Below are 14,018 nucleotides of genomic sequence, written 5' to 3'. Positions count from 1 at the left end.
GGGCCTCCAGTAGAGCATAAGAAATTAATCAGTGGATATATCATTCAGAAGAAATGGTTCTCCCTTTCCCAACAGCTATCAACTCTCAGTAGTTCATAGTATATAGGGTCTGGAGAGCAATTTTCCCATCTATGGCAAAAATGTAGCTGGCTTGCTGATAATGTTTCTATTTTTGTCTGACTTATACAGGTCTAATGTTTTGTTATTGAGAGAGACAATTATGAACTATTTATAAAAGTAGGTGACCTTGAAAGCCTGTTCACTAGACTTCTGATTATTATACTTCAGACTTCATATGGAAATAAAATGCTGGAGATCAAAGATAGCTCAACATGCATAATGATGATAATAGGAACTGGGTCTTGCTTTGCAAGAAATAGAACCTGAGTTCATTTTATGGATAATCTTTTGAAGGTGTTTATATGGTGATGCATGTCTCCAACCCTCAAACTGGTGGTGGTGAGATAGGATTTGTAGAGGTACAGGTATGCCTTGTGCTCATTGACAACCCATCTAGCCAGTCATTGTTCTTTGGTATCAAAAACTAAGATAGAGAGCTATAGGGAAGAGATTCAACATTAGTCTTTGACTTCACTTTTACTCAAAACTGAAATGGAATTATTTGAGTCATAATTAACATGTGTCTGAGGATAGCAGAGCAGAAAATGTAAATCAATCACAAATCTGGCAATCTTTCATAAATCTCTCAGACATTTAGAAGTTCATTTTCTACCGACAGATTAGGTAGTTTTTTTAAAATCATGAATCAGCTCCCAAGTCACAGATAATTGCTCTTGTTCTAAGCAAATACAAAGGATAGCTTTACTTAGGATTTTCATGGTGACTTCAAAGGAGGAAGCCTTATGATATACTCTATTATTGTTTGTAGCGACTGATCTTCACAAATCACATCTGTGATATAATCGAAAAGGTAATTCCTAACTGTTCATATCCAAAACATCCCCTTTAGTTCTAATCAACCCTGGAGAAATGATCCATCACACATATCTGATTTCAAGTATTTTCAATCACTCTCTCCCAGCAGGCTTTCCCTTCCAAGCCTGATCATAATCAGGTTTTTAGCATTTTCATTATGCATCTGTCTTCCAGGCTTTTCTTAGCCAGTTCTCTGTACAAGGGATGTAAATGTAAATTTAAACTCAGTGTGTGTGTGTGTTTGTGTGTGTGTGTGTGTGTTTTCAAGTCATTAAAAGTTTGATTAATAAAATGAAATCAGAAGTCTTAAAGTGAGTGAAAACTTAAAGCACACAAGTAAACACCACTTCCAACCTCAGAATTTTCAGACACACTTCTGATTTGTGCTTCACAGGAGTCACAGAGAAGCATGCACCTCAGAATTCAAACTGGATTAATATAGAATAAGGAGAGAATTACTCTAGGGAGAACCAGAGCAAAAGTATATCTTCTTAGCATGACCTGATTACTGCAGTTCATGATCTTACATTAGTGTTGGCTACTTGCTTATATCAATACAGAAAATTTTGTATCTTGAAAGAAGAAAACTATCAGAAGAACTCACTCCTAAGAGGGTTGCAATGAAATTTCATGTTTGAAAGGTGAGTGAGTGTCAGGTTTTGTCAATAGCATCACTGCCGATGAATGAGCTACAGTGTACAGGAGGGCCACACATGCATGGCTATAAAGGGAACAGAGACAGGACTTGGTGATATGTTTAAAAAGAATAGACAGAAGAGTGGTTTATCCTAATGACAGAGAGGGAGGACTGATGAGCAAAGGGGTTAAGACTGAGCTGGTTTAACCCCCAGAAACAGCTGACCTGACAAGGGTTAGCTCTTGAATCCCAGATTGATACCTGGGAATCCAACATGGGACTGATCAAGACCCCCTGAATGTGGGTGTCAGGGAGGAGGCCTAGGTAATCTATGAGGCCTTGTGTAGTAGATCAATATTTATCCCTGGCATACAAATTGACTTTGAGGGATGCTCTTTCAGCCCTGCCCTGGATGAAATGACAGATTATGGATACCCCCATAGAGAGCCTCACCCTCTCTGGGGAAATGAGGGTCTAATGCGGGTGTTGGTGGGAGGGCATGGGAGGAAGGGAGGGAAAAGGAGAGGGACCTGGGACTGACATGTGAAAGCAACCTTGTTTCTAATTTAAATTTAAAAATAAAATAAGTGGAAAAAGAGTGATTTATCTGGAAGATTTATGGAAAAGACTGGGGGCAATTTTTTTTCAAAATATATTGTATGAAATGTTCAAAGAATTAATAAATGTATTATTTTATAAAACTATGCCATAGCTATTGTAATTTAAGAAAAGCACCACACAGGAGATGAATGTCACATTTCAGAGTTCAAGCACAGATGTTTTATAGGGGAAATGGACAGGAGCAACAGGAGAGAGGAAAGAGGAGCAGAGAGAGAAACAGACAGACAGAGGAAAAGAAAGAGAGAGATTGAGAGAGAACCCATAGTTAAAAGAATGGGGGGAAGAATGGAATCAGAAAAATTATGTCATACTTAATTTATTTATACATATATATTATATAATATATATTGACTCCTAAATTCTAAAATAAATTTGGTTTAAAGACACATCACACAGAAATAATAGTAACTGACAATTACCTGAAATATGCCATGATCCCTTAGAATTTTGTATTTCCCAATTATATGTAAATTGTACTAAGCAACTTTCATTACATACTCTAAGCAGAAAACATGGCATTTTGAAAGACAAGTTTTGAAATAATTGCAATAATGACATATATATTGTAAGTAAATTTTAAATCAAGTTAAAAGAGAGCATTTGTATTTTCACTTTCATATAAAGAACTGTTTTAGCTTTATGTTAATTCCTGAATATTTTTCCATTTCTTTTTTTTAATTTTATTTTTAAATAGCTTGTTTTATATGTCAATCCCAGTTCCCTCTCCCTCCCCTCCTCCTAACCCTCTCCCTCTACTCTTCCCAGAATCTCCCCCACCCCCCCATCCTCCCACCCTATGCCAATTCCTTCTGCATAGGGGATATCTAGAGTCTATCATTTCACTCAGGGCAGGGTCCAGGCACTTCCCTAAGATTCCAGGCAGAGAGAGCAACCCTCTTTGTGTTATGGCCACACCATGTCTGTTAGTATTCGAGGGATAAACACTGATCCACTGCTCAGGACCCCATAGGTAGCGCAGGCCTCCTCACTCACTCTTACATACAGGGGGTCTGGATCGGTCCCATGCTGGCCTCCCAGCTGTCGGTCTGGGGTCCAAGAGCTCTCCCCTTGTCGGATCAGCTGTCTCTTCTGGTTTTGCCAGCCCATTCTTTGCCAATTTTCTCATTGTTCCTCTCTCTCTGTCACTGGGTTCCTTGGGTTCTCTTCAGTATATCAAGAACTTTGAGTCTTTAAAGAAAGAAATCAAAGAGGATACCAGAAAATGGTAAGATCTCCCATGCTCTTGGATTGGTAGGATCAACATAATAAAAATGGGATTATTGCCAAAAGCAGTCTACAGATTCAATGCAATCCCTATCAAAATTCCAGTACAATTCTTCACAGACATGGAAAGAACATTAATCAACTTTATATGGAAAAACAAAAGGCCCAGGATAGGCAAAACAACCCTATACAATAAAGGAACTTTAGGAGGCATCACCATACCTGACTTCAAGCTCTATTATAGAGCTATACTCCTGAAAACAGCTTGGGATTGGCACAAAAATAGGCAGGTAGACCAAAGGAACCGAACTGAAAACCCTGATTTTAAGCCACACACAGCTATGAACACTTGATTTTTGACAAAGAAGCTAAAACTATACAATGGAAAAAAGAAAGCATCCTCAACAAATGGTGCTGGCATAACTGGGTACTGGTATGCAGAAGACTGCAGATAGATCCATGTTTATCACCTAGTACAAAACTTAAGTCCAGATGGATCAAAGATCTCAACATAAATCCAGCCACACTGAAACTTTTAGACGAAAAGTGGGAGATACTCTTCAACCAGTTGGTACAGGAGACCACTTCCTGAACGTAATACCAGTGGCACAGACACTGAAATCGACAATTAACCAATGGGACCTCATGAAACTAAAAAGCTTCTGTAAGGCAAAGGACACAGTCAACAAGACAGAAAGGCAGTCCACAGAATGGGAAAAGATATTCACTGACCCCACATCTGACAGAGGGCTAATCTCCAAAATTTACAAAGAACACAAGAAGCGAGTCTGCAAAACACCAAAGGATCCATTTAAAAGGTGGGGTACAGAACTAAACAGAGAATTCTCAATAGAGGAGGCTAAAATGGTCAAGAGACACTTAAGGAAGTGCTCAACGTCCTTAGCCATCAGGGAAATGCAAATCAAAACAACTTTGAGATACCATCTTACTCCTGTCAGAATGGCTAAAATCAAAAACACCTAACAGAATTTATGCTGGAGAGGATGTGGAGAGAGGGGAACACTCCTCCACTGCTGGTGGGAGTGCCAACTGGTACAGCCACTTTGGAAAGCAGTATGGAGATTCCTCAGGAAAATGGGAATCAATCTACCACAAGACCCAGCAATTCCACTCGTAGGCATATATCCAAATGAGGCAAATTCATACAACAAGGGCATCTGCTCCACTATGTTCATAGCAGCCTTATTTGTAATAGCCAGAACTTGGAAGCAACCTAGATGCCCCTCAACTGAACAGCGGACAGAGAAAATGTGGTACATTTACACAATGGAGTATTACTCAGCAGAAATAAACAATGTAATCTTGAAATTCGCAGGTAAATGGGTAGCACTGGAAGAAACCAACCTGAGTGAGGTAACCCAGTTACAAAAAGACAAACATGGTATGTACTCACTCATATATGGATTTTAGACATGGATCAGGAGTGTGCCAGTCTGCACTTCCACTGACAGTGAGCCTGGGAAACAGCAAAGGACCTAAAAGATATGCATGGTATCCAAGAGAAGATTAATGAGGCAAGATCCTCTGAACAGATGGGGAACATGGCGAGGGGTGGGGGAGAAGGGGGCCTGGGAAATAGAGAGGGGGAGAAGTGGAAGAGAGAGTAGGTCATGGAGGAACAGGAAGTTTCACTGGGGGGATAGGATAGGGGAAAGAGGAAATCATAGGTTAGAAGACAGATCAGGCACCATTGTTACCTCTAGTGATCTAAAGGGATGACACCAACTGGCAAGCTAAGCAATAGTGTAGAGACCACCTCGAATGACCATTCCTGATAGTGAACTTGATGTCTATAACCATCCTGGAGCCTTCATCCAGTTACTGATGGAAGCAGTGGCAAACACCCACAATTACTGGATAATTTTAAATGTATGTTTTGTTACTAAATTGACCAACGAAATCCTGCTGCTTTCTAAGACTGGTTTTCTGCATTTAGTCTGTTGCAGAAGTTAGCTGTACTAGAACTCTCCACAGGTAAAGTGATGTCCAGATAAGAAACCATCACTATTCTTAGCTAGATGAGAGATGGTAAAAAAAATCGGGTTCCTCTTGGAAGGTCTAATGGATGTCCTATGCAGGCAAATAGAATTTTCTCGGAAGTTAGATCTCAGGCATTATTGAGTCTCTGCTGTTTCTCACCTTGAAAATACTCACTATGAACCTTCTTTATATTTAAGTTTTGTACTGCTAGTGTTGCCCATGCTTCCCTGAAACCATGTCTCAGAAGTGGTGGAGTTTCTGAGCATCATCTTGTATATTTTATATTGAAAAATCTTATATTCCATAAAATGGAAGCATTTAATTGGAATTCTGGGTACAGCGCTGTATTATAGAAGCCGTTACTAAAGCAACTAGGATGATTTACCTTCCACTGGATTAAAAGATGATGACAGAAAATGAAGCAACAAATCCTCTGAAGTCTAGTATATTCTATGCAATTGCAGAGGGATGCACAACTATTAGAAATGGGAAAATGTAGGTAGAGGATAACAGTGAGTAGCATCTCTCCTAACTATTGGTCAAGAACACAACTATATTTTTACTTTTGAGAGAAATCATCCAGTTTTCTATTTTTCACAGATTTATATAAATAATCTCTTCAGCTCATTCATTGCTTTCAAGTTTAACAATAGCCATTGTTTTTGTTTTTCTTCAATTTTGAGAGTTTCATACATGTTTGCCAAAACATGTCATCACACATATCCTTTTTTCTTTCTCCAGCTTCAGGTTGTTTTGATAGTACACTAAGTCAGTTATGGACATCATCCTGTGCATGGTTGTGAAGCCATCTACTGGAGAATGGGAAGAAGATCATTGGCTATATGCTTAAAAATAGATAATTCTCTTTCTTCCAGTGATTATAAACCGATATTAGTTCCTCAGGGAGTGGTGGCAACTGGAGATCCTGGATTCTATCATCATGAATTAACAGCAACTGTCGCTACTTTCACAAGAACCAGCTAGTGTCTCTTGGTAAATATTGTAAAGAAGAAGAAATTAATAATAATTATAATAAACACTGGGTTGAAATGAATGTAATAGGAACAAACAAGGAAAAACCTACAGGGTCAAAGCAACGAAAAACTGATTCTCTAAAAAATTAATAATCTGTGGGGCCCTGGGTAGTATTTATCCCTGGCATACAGATAGATATTGAGTACCCATCCCACAAGGAGGAATGCTCTCTCAGCCTGGACTCTTGTGAGAAGACCTAGGCCCTACCCTGGATGAAATGACAGACTCTGTAGATCCTCCATGGAGGGCCTCACCCTCCCTGGGGATTGAAGTGTAGATTGGGTGAGGGACTGGGGCGTCTGGTGGGGATGGTGGGGAGAGAAAGGGAGGGAGAGGGAGCTGGGATTGACATGTGAAATAAGCTTGTTTTTAACTTAAATTAAAAAAAGGAAGAGAAAAAATAATATAATGAACAAACCTTTACTCGATTAACCAAAAGAAAGGGGAAATGTAAATCAATAAATTTAAATACAAAAATACTCATATTTCAACTGATACTGAGATTCTAAAGTACAAAGTCAAAGAGTCATAACAGCATAATTTAAACATTTATATTCCATTATACAGGAAAATCTAAAAAAATAATTTGATGAATTTTCACAAATACATAATCTACTGTCCTGATCTTTTTCCTGTTGACACAAACTGGCTTTCACTAGGAAGATGGAACTCAGTTGAGAAAATTTTTCCTTCTAATTGCATGTAAGTATCCAGTAATGGTATTTCTTGATTACTTATTGATATGGGTGGGGCCATACCACAAGTCAAATTTTCAGGGAGTCTCTGTTTATATAACAGTTCAGGGTCTTTTTAAATATTTATGTGTAAAAAATAATTTAAAAACAAAAGCACACACGTACTGAACTGCTTATATGTTTATTGTGAGTGCTCTACAGACAGTGAGTCAGAATTATGAATAGATACTTTTTGTTTTGATTTTGTTGTTGCTCTTGTTGTTTTGGATTTCTGAGACAGGGTTTCTCTGTGGAGCTTTGGAGCCTATCTTGGAACTAACCTGTCTCACACACCAGGTTGGTCTGGAACTCACAAAGATCCACCTGCCTCTTCCTCCCAACTGCTGAAATTAAAGGCATGCACCACCACCACCTGGCAAATTATTTACTTTCATGTCTGCATTGGGTACATGCATATACCTGTCAGTTTGGAAGTGAGGCAATGGTAATATACATGACCATACCATCTCATGTAGTGGTTGCAGTTATAGGTGTTTGTGAGGCACCAGACAGGAACTGGGAATCAACTCAGGTCTTCAGCAAGGTGATAGACACTTATCCTCTGAGCTTCTCCATAGCCTCTAGATGTGGACATTTTCCTAGCAATTGGTAAATACTTCCTTTTGTTCCTGATTATAGCATTTGTTAGTATGACTTTCACAGACATATATATGACAAAATACTCATTCATATACAATACAGTGTTAAAGTTTTGCTTATGTTTTTTCGGTGTTATGCAAAATAAAATTCTTGACACTTTATGATTTTCACATCACTGTAAATTCTTTTTTGTTTTTATTTTTTGAAACTGGGTTTCTGTGTATAGCTCTGAGTATCCTGGAACTAGCTCTGTAGGCCAGGCTGGCCTCACTTAGATCTACCTGCTTCTGCCTCTGGAATGCTAGGATTGAAGGTGTGCATGACTAAGCACAGCTGTAAAACTCTTTTTGCACTTTTTTGCATTTTTTATACACTCACTACTTAGCATGGAGGCACACTGCTATTGACACCGACGTTGAAAGGGTGATTAAGTTTTCAGGACATCCGGACATACTTAGAATTTAAAATAATAGAAACATGTTTGTCCTGAGGTTCAGGGATCGAGATCGATCGGTAGAGTGTTCAATTGGCATCCATAAATCACTGAGTTGGATCCCACAGACTGCATAAACCAGAGATGCATGCCTTGATCAGGACACAGTGGAAGGCAGGATCAAGAGGAACATGAGTTCAAGTCCATCCTCAGCTGCAAATTGAATCATGGAATGTCTTGAGACTATCCCTCAAATCTGAGAGCAAGGGTTTCTTTCATTCTCCACACTTGTGGTGCACCTTTTAGATGCAGAATTCCTATATGTGATTCCATTTTATCAGAACTGTTTTCAAACTAATTCAGACAATTTTCCCATTGCACTTTAATATGTTTTCAGAGGAGTGATACAGAATCAAGGATCCGTCACTCAGCAACGTGTAAGTGCGTGCATTTCAGCTTCGTTCATGTCTAGTCAGTCTGTTTCCCGGTCTTCCCCTTTCTGTCTCCCTCTTTCTCTCTCCAGTCCATCCTTTCCTTCTCTCTCTCTCCCCCCTCCATCTGGCTCCTCCACCTCCCTCTCTCTTCTCTGCCCTGAGCTTGTCTTCCTCCCTTTCTTTCTCTCCTACCGTTATTTTGCATTTTCTGCATTCAGGCTGCTTGTAAGGTAGTCCCCATTTTAAATGTCTTTCGCGGTGTGTCCTATGAAAGTCTCCCCTATTGCCCGAAACACTGTCAAGTCGGTGAGATACAAAGAGTAAACATTAAAGTGAATGAAGTTCTTTGCAGGTTTTCACTTATTTTTTCAAAAGTATTTTCACATATTTTGTATGTACTCATTACCTACTAATTTCATATTATGAATCTTTGTCAATAGAAAATACATCCTGCTGTTTCAAAGACCACTTTTGGATTTTTTAAAAAAAAATATGACATGACTAAACATTTGTTCCTATAGCTGGTTAGATAAATGCTAGGGAAATGAATGGCTTGGATGTGTTTGAACTGCTGCCAACCCTGACAGTGCCTTGAAGGCTCTAGAACTGCAGAATATAAAACTGCTGCAAATTTATAACTCAAATTTTATTTCCAAAACAATGCTTCTATGTCATTTATACTTACCTTGCAGACACACAGATCGTTTGACCAATAGTTTATTTTAAATTGGAGGCCAAAAGACTCTGAGACATGGGATTGACTAAAGAGAATTATACTGACTAGACTTGGGAGGAAAAACTGAGCTGAGTATAATTGTGCTTAAGCACAGAGAGTTAGACCTGGAAATTTTTAGCAAAGATGTAGTATGGGATTTAAGAGAGAGAAAATATTTATGACAAATAAGACATTAGCTGCATGGGATATACTAGTCATTTCAACCTAGCAAAACTCTGGCATAGGACAGGCCAAGGCAATCAGACATTTTTAGAAGGATAGAAGGGAAGAATTGGATTACAATGTGAAATCTGTTTAGACATTAAAGGTGGAGGACTCTCAGTAAAGTTACTTAGAGTAATATTTGTGAAAACATGAATTCATTTTGAAGGAATTATTCATTTTAACAGGTAAATAAAACCAAAGTTGTCCATTTTACAACATTGGATACTATGAGGTTTCTTATAAGTATCCATTCATATTAGGTTGAATTTCTCTGTCTCTTCCAATATTTGTTACTTCTTCACTATGTAGCCATTAAAGTGATTTCTTGAAGCTTTCTGAAATGTTAAATAAGGTACTATAAATCTGAATGCATCGAGGTATTGCACAATGGGTAAATGTAAAAACTGACTAAAGTTAGAACATACAACAATCATATGTCTTCATCTGAGCACTATTTGTTTAAGGGAATTCTGTTATGTAATGAATTGTCACTAACCAGTAATCAACTGCTTTTTCTCCTATTTCCTAGTCTAAAAGCCTACATTAAATTACAGACTATAAGTTAACTAAAAGAAAATTAAATCACTTATGAATGAGATATAAGAGACTTTATGGGTTAGCAAGTGTATGAAACTGGCATACTTGACTAGACTTGTATTTGTTTCCTTTATGGATAACATTTCATTACATTGTCTGCCTTTAACTCTTTTGTATTAAATTCCCTCTGCAAGTGTAATTTATAGAGTGAAGAACATTTTTAATAAATCTTGATATTATTTGCAGTTGGTTACTTCTGAATATCTATAAGATGATCTAGCTAGGTTGGTATTGAATTTCTAGATACAATATATTAGTTTTAATGCCTTAGTGCATCTCAGCAAAATGACCACATGATGGAGCTCTAACACTGCAGAAAAAAAAAAAAAAACAAACAAACAAGTGGCCTGGTAAGCAAGACTGTGTGCTCACCTGTGAATACCTATGTATATTTCCTGTTTTTCACAGTAAAATTTAAGCAGAAGTTTAGTAATTTTTATATTACAGCCATTGCATCTTTCTTGTGCCCTCCGGGAGTCTGTTTGCCCAATGATTATATGAGTCACATTCAAAGTAATTTCGAGCAAGATATTTTTTTCTCTTGCCAACTAATGAGCACTGCATTCTATATTAGCATGAAATTGCATTTCAATGACAAGAGATTTTACTTCAAAGAAACTGTATTTAATGAAAATGACTGTGAATTCAAGTGGCAGTTATCACACACTGCAGTGAAGATGAAAGTTATAGCTCTCAAACTCCATGAAGATGAAAGTAGCTCAAAGCGTTGGCAAATCCTTAACAATGCACAGCTAATTGCCTTGGCAAGAATTACAATTTCTACCTCTGACCTCATGAATTTCTTTTCATTATTTCCTGCCTGATTAGTACTTTACCTGAAAAAGATTACTTATTTTTATTTGCCTTATTACAAAATAAGTGACAAGTGGAACCATCATTGTATACTGAAATAAGCATTTGCCATACATAAAGAATATTTCAGGTGATTTTGAGATTATAACGTAATTACATGTTTCCTTTTTCATTTTTTCCCTTTAGACACTTTTATATATCCTCTGTGATCTCTCTTTCAAATGACATTATTAATGAACTGTTTTATTATACTAACTAAATAGTTCTAAATAATTTCAGCAACAAGAAAGATAAAATATTATTTCTAATTTTTATTGAAAAATGATTATTTTCTCAAAACATATCTTGATCATGCTGGCCACTCCCTCTACTCCTTCCAGATCTTCTCCACCTCGCTTCCCATCTGGATATGTTCCCTTACTGTGTCTCATTAGAAAAGAACAGCCAGCAAAGACATAATAAGAAAATGAAGCACGTTAATACATAGCAAGATAAAAGAAAACCTATCACAATAAATTTGGCAAGATAAGCCAACTAAAAAAATTGATCTCAAGATCAGTTACAGAAATATTCTATTTTAGGATAGCCCCATGGAAAATCATATAGATTCTTCTTTAATAAAATCAACCAAACTACAAATAATCAGTAATTATATAACCAGGGAATGAGTTTATGGTATTTGACGTTTTTTTTCTAAAACCATCCAGCAAATATGGCAATATCTATTATAATCAAATATAATAAATACTACCAAGACTGTTGAAAACCTATGGTGAGTGGGTCCTAGATAATCCCTTCAACCAACATCAAAATGATTGAAGATCTTACTAGGCTGCAAACTTGGGCCCTGACTTTCTACTGAAAGAAGCCACTAAGAAAACCAAACTCACTCATCAAAACATTAGGCTTCAGTTTTCAATAACCAATACCAGGTAAACACAAGAAATCATAGGATTTAGAATAGAGTACCAAAAAGATAAGCTTAGAAGAACAGAGACAACAATTACAGGGATAGAAACCAATCAACCACGAAGATAAGGGAATCAGTTTCAACTGATTCAGTGCAATTTTCAACAACAGAAGAAACAGTTTGTTCAAAAAAGGGAGCAACGGTGCTGGTGCTAAGGACATTACTTATATGGTATGTGCTTGGAAAAATATCATTTAGAACACTATTATAAATAAAGTCAGACAACAAAATAAACCCAGACATAAATTATTACAGAAATTTATTGAAACAATCTCTTAGAAAAGACAAAATATTAATGTAGATAATTTACTTTGGAAACATGTAATATTTATAATTGAATAGTAGTACTTGTAATGATTTAAATGAAAAGAGACAATGAAATCTTTGACTGAGGTTATGCAACCTGAATAGTGCAGACAAAGGAAGGAGGACAATCAGATTATCAGAGAAGTGAAAAGTCTTCATCATAACAGCATATGACTATAAAAATATCTAGAAGGAAACAATAGGTGAAAACCATGTATTTTTGAAAAATTCTTGAATACATTCAGTATGAAAATATGATTATCATCTATTAGGTGTAATGAATGATGGATCAGAAAAACCCTTCAGATCTCATTAAAGATTAAAATGTTCAAAGGCAAACACAGAATATCTTCATAGCAGCAAAGGAAAGAATGACTTGGCATATAAGGAAAAGTAAGGTTAGACAGTAACCTCTTTGGAAAATGCAGTCCTGCAGATACTGATATGATATGATCAAGGAGCTGAAATGGAAGGAATAAAAAGTAAATATTATCAACCCTTCAAAGGTATTATATTTAAGCATTGACATTTCCAGACATGCACCCTATGGGAAATTTCCATTGCAGATTGATCCTACAAAAAAAATAGGACAGGCACATCTGATGATAATACATCAAATAATTGAGGAGCACAGTGTGTCTACACACAATATCTATTACTATTCTTGATGCTGCGACTAAAATATTGGATGTGAACTACTTAAGTGTGAAATACTTACTATGCTTCCATTTTCTTATGTTTCAGTCCATGTTCCCTGTTCTTAAGGAGGCTAGACTTTATGATGAGCCTGATCAACTAGTGGGAGACAGGGAGAATAGCAACAATTTTCTGGAAACCAAACACTGAAACTTCTCTGAATTATCACTCTCATCAAATAATCAAACACAGAAAACATGAGCTAATAGGGATGATTTCAGGTTCAAACAGTAAAATCTTACCCAGAATATGCCTCCATCAGTCTCTGAATGAAGGTTTTATAAGGACAACCAGGGTAATCACCAATCCAGTTACAGGGGATGGTCAGCTCAGGCTATGCATCCACTGCTGTCCAGAGTCTTACATGGGTCCATTCTTGTAGACTCATGGAAATTTCTCTTGTATCTGAATTCTAACCAAATCCATAAAGTTCCCCTTTCCAATCATCGTCTCAGTGGTATCTTCCACCAACTAACCCACAACTGATCCCTCAAGCTCCCATGCCCATCTGCCCCTTGTCCAACAAGATCTCTATTTTTCTCTTTGTAGGGAGATCCATGCATTCTGTCTTTATCCCTCCTTGGTACATAGCCTCTCTGGGGCTGTGGATTGTAGCATGGTTATCCTTTTCTTTACAGTTCATAACCACTTATGTGTGAGTAGCCACCATGTTTGTGTTTCTGGGCCAAGGTAACCTCACTCAGGATGATCTGAACATATGGAATTCTGCTGAGGAGAGGGAGGAATGATCATAGAAAGCAAAGGCATCAGGGGACATTGGAAGAAAACCCACAGGCTAGCCTGGCTCATGGCAACTCCCAGAATCTGAACCAATAACCAGGGAGCCTGTATGGGGCCTGACCTAGACTTTCTGCATATATGTAACAGCTGAGTTAAAAAGATTAAGATCATTTCCAAAAATTCATGTCCATCTTATAGTGACAATGAATTCAATGATTCTTCAAGAATCCGTATAGGTGTAACAGTTTTTGATTTGCTCAGACTCTAAACATGCAGAGTAACCTGGCATCTAAGTCAAGC

The sequence above is a fragment of the Mesocricetus auratus genome, unplaced genomic scaffold (assembly GCF_017639785.1).
Source record: "Mesocricetus auratus isolate SY011 unplaced genomic scaffold, BCM_Maur_2.0 Super-Scaffold_2245, whole genome shotgun sequence".
Classification (NCBI taxonomy): Eukaryota; Metazoa; Chordata; class Mammalia; order Rodentia; family Cricetidae; genus Mesocricetus; species Mesocricetus auratus.
This window is presented reverse-complemented; position numbering follows the sequence as displayed.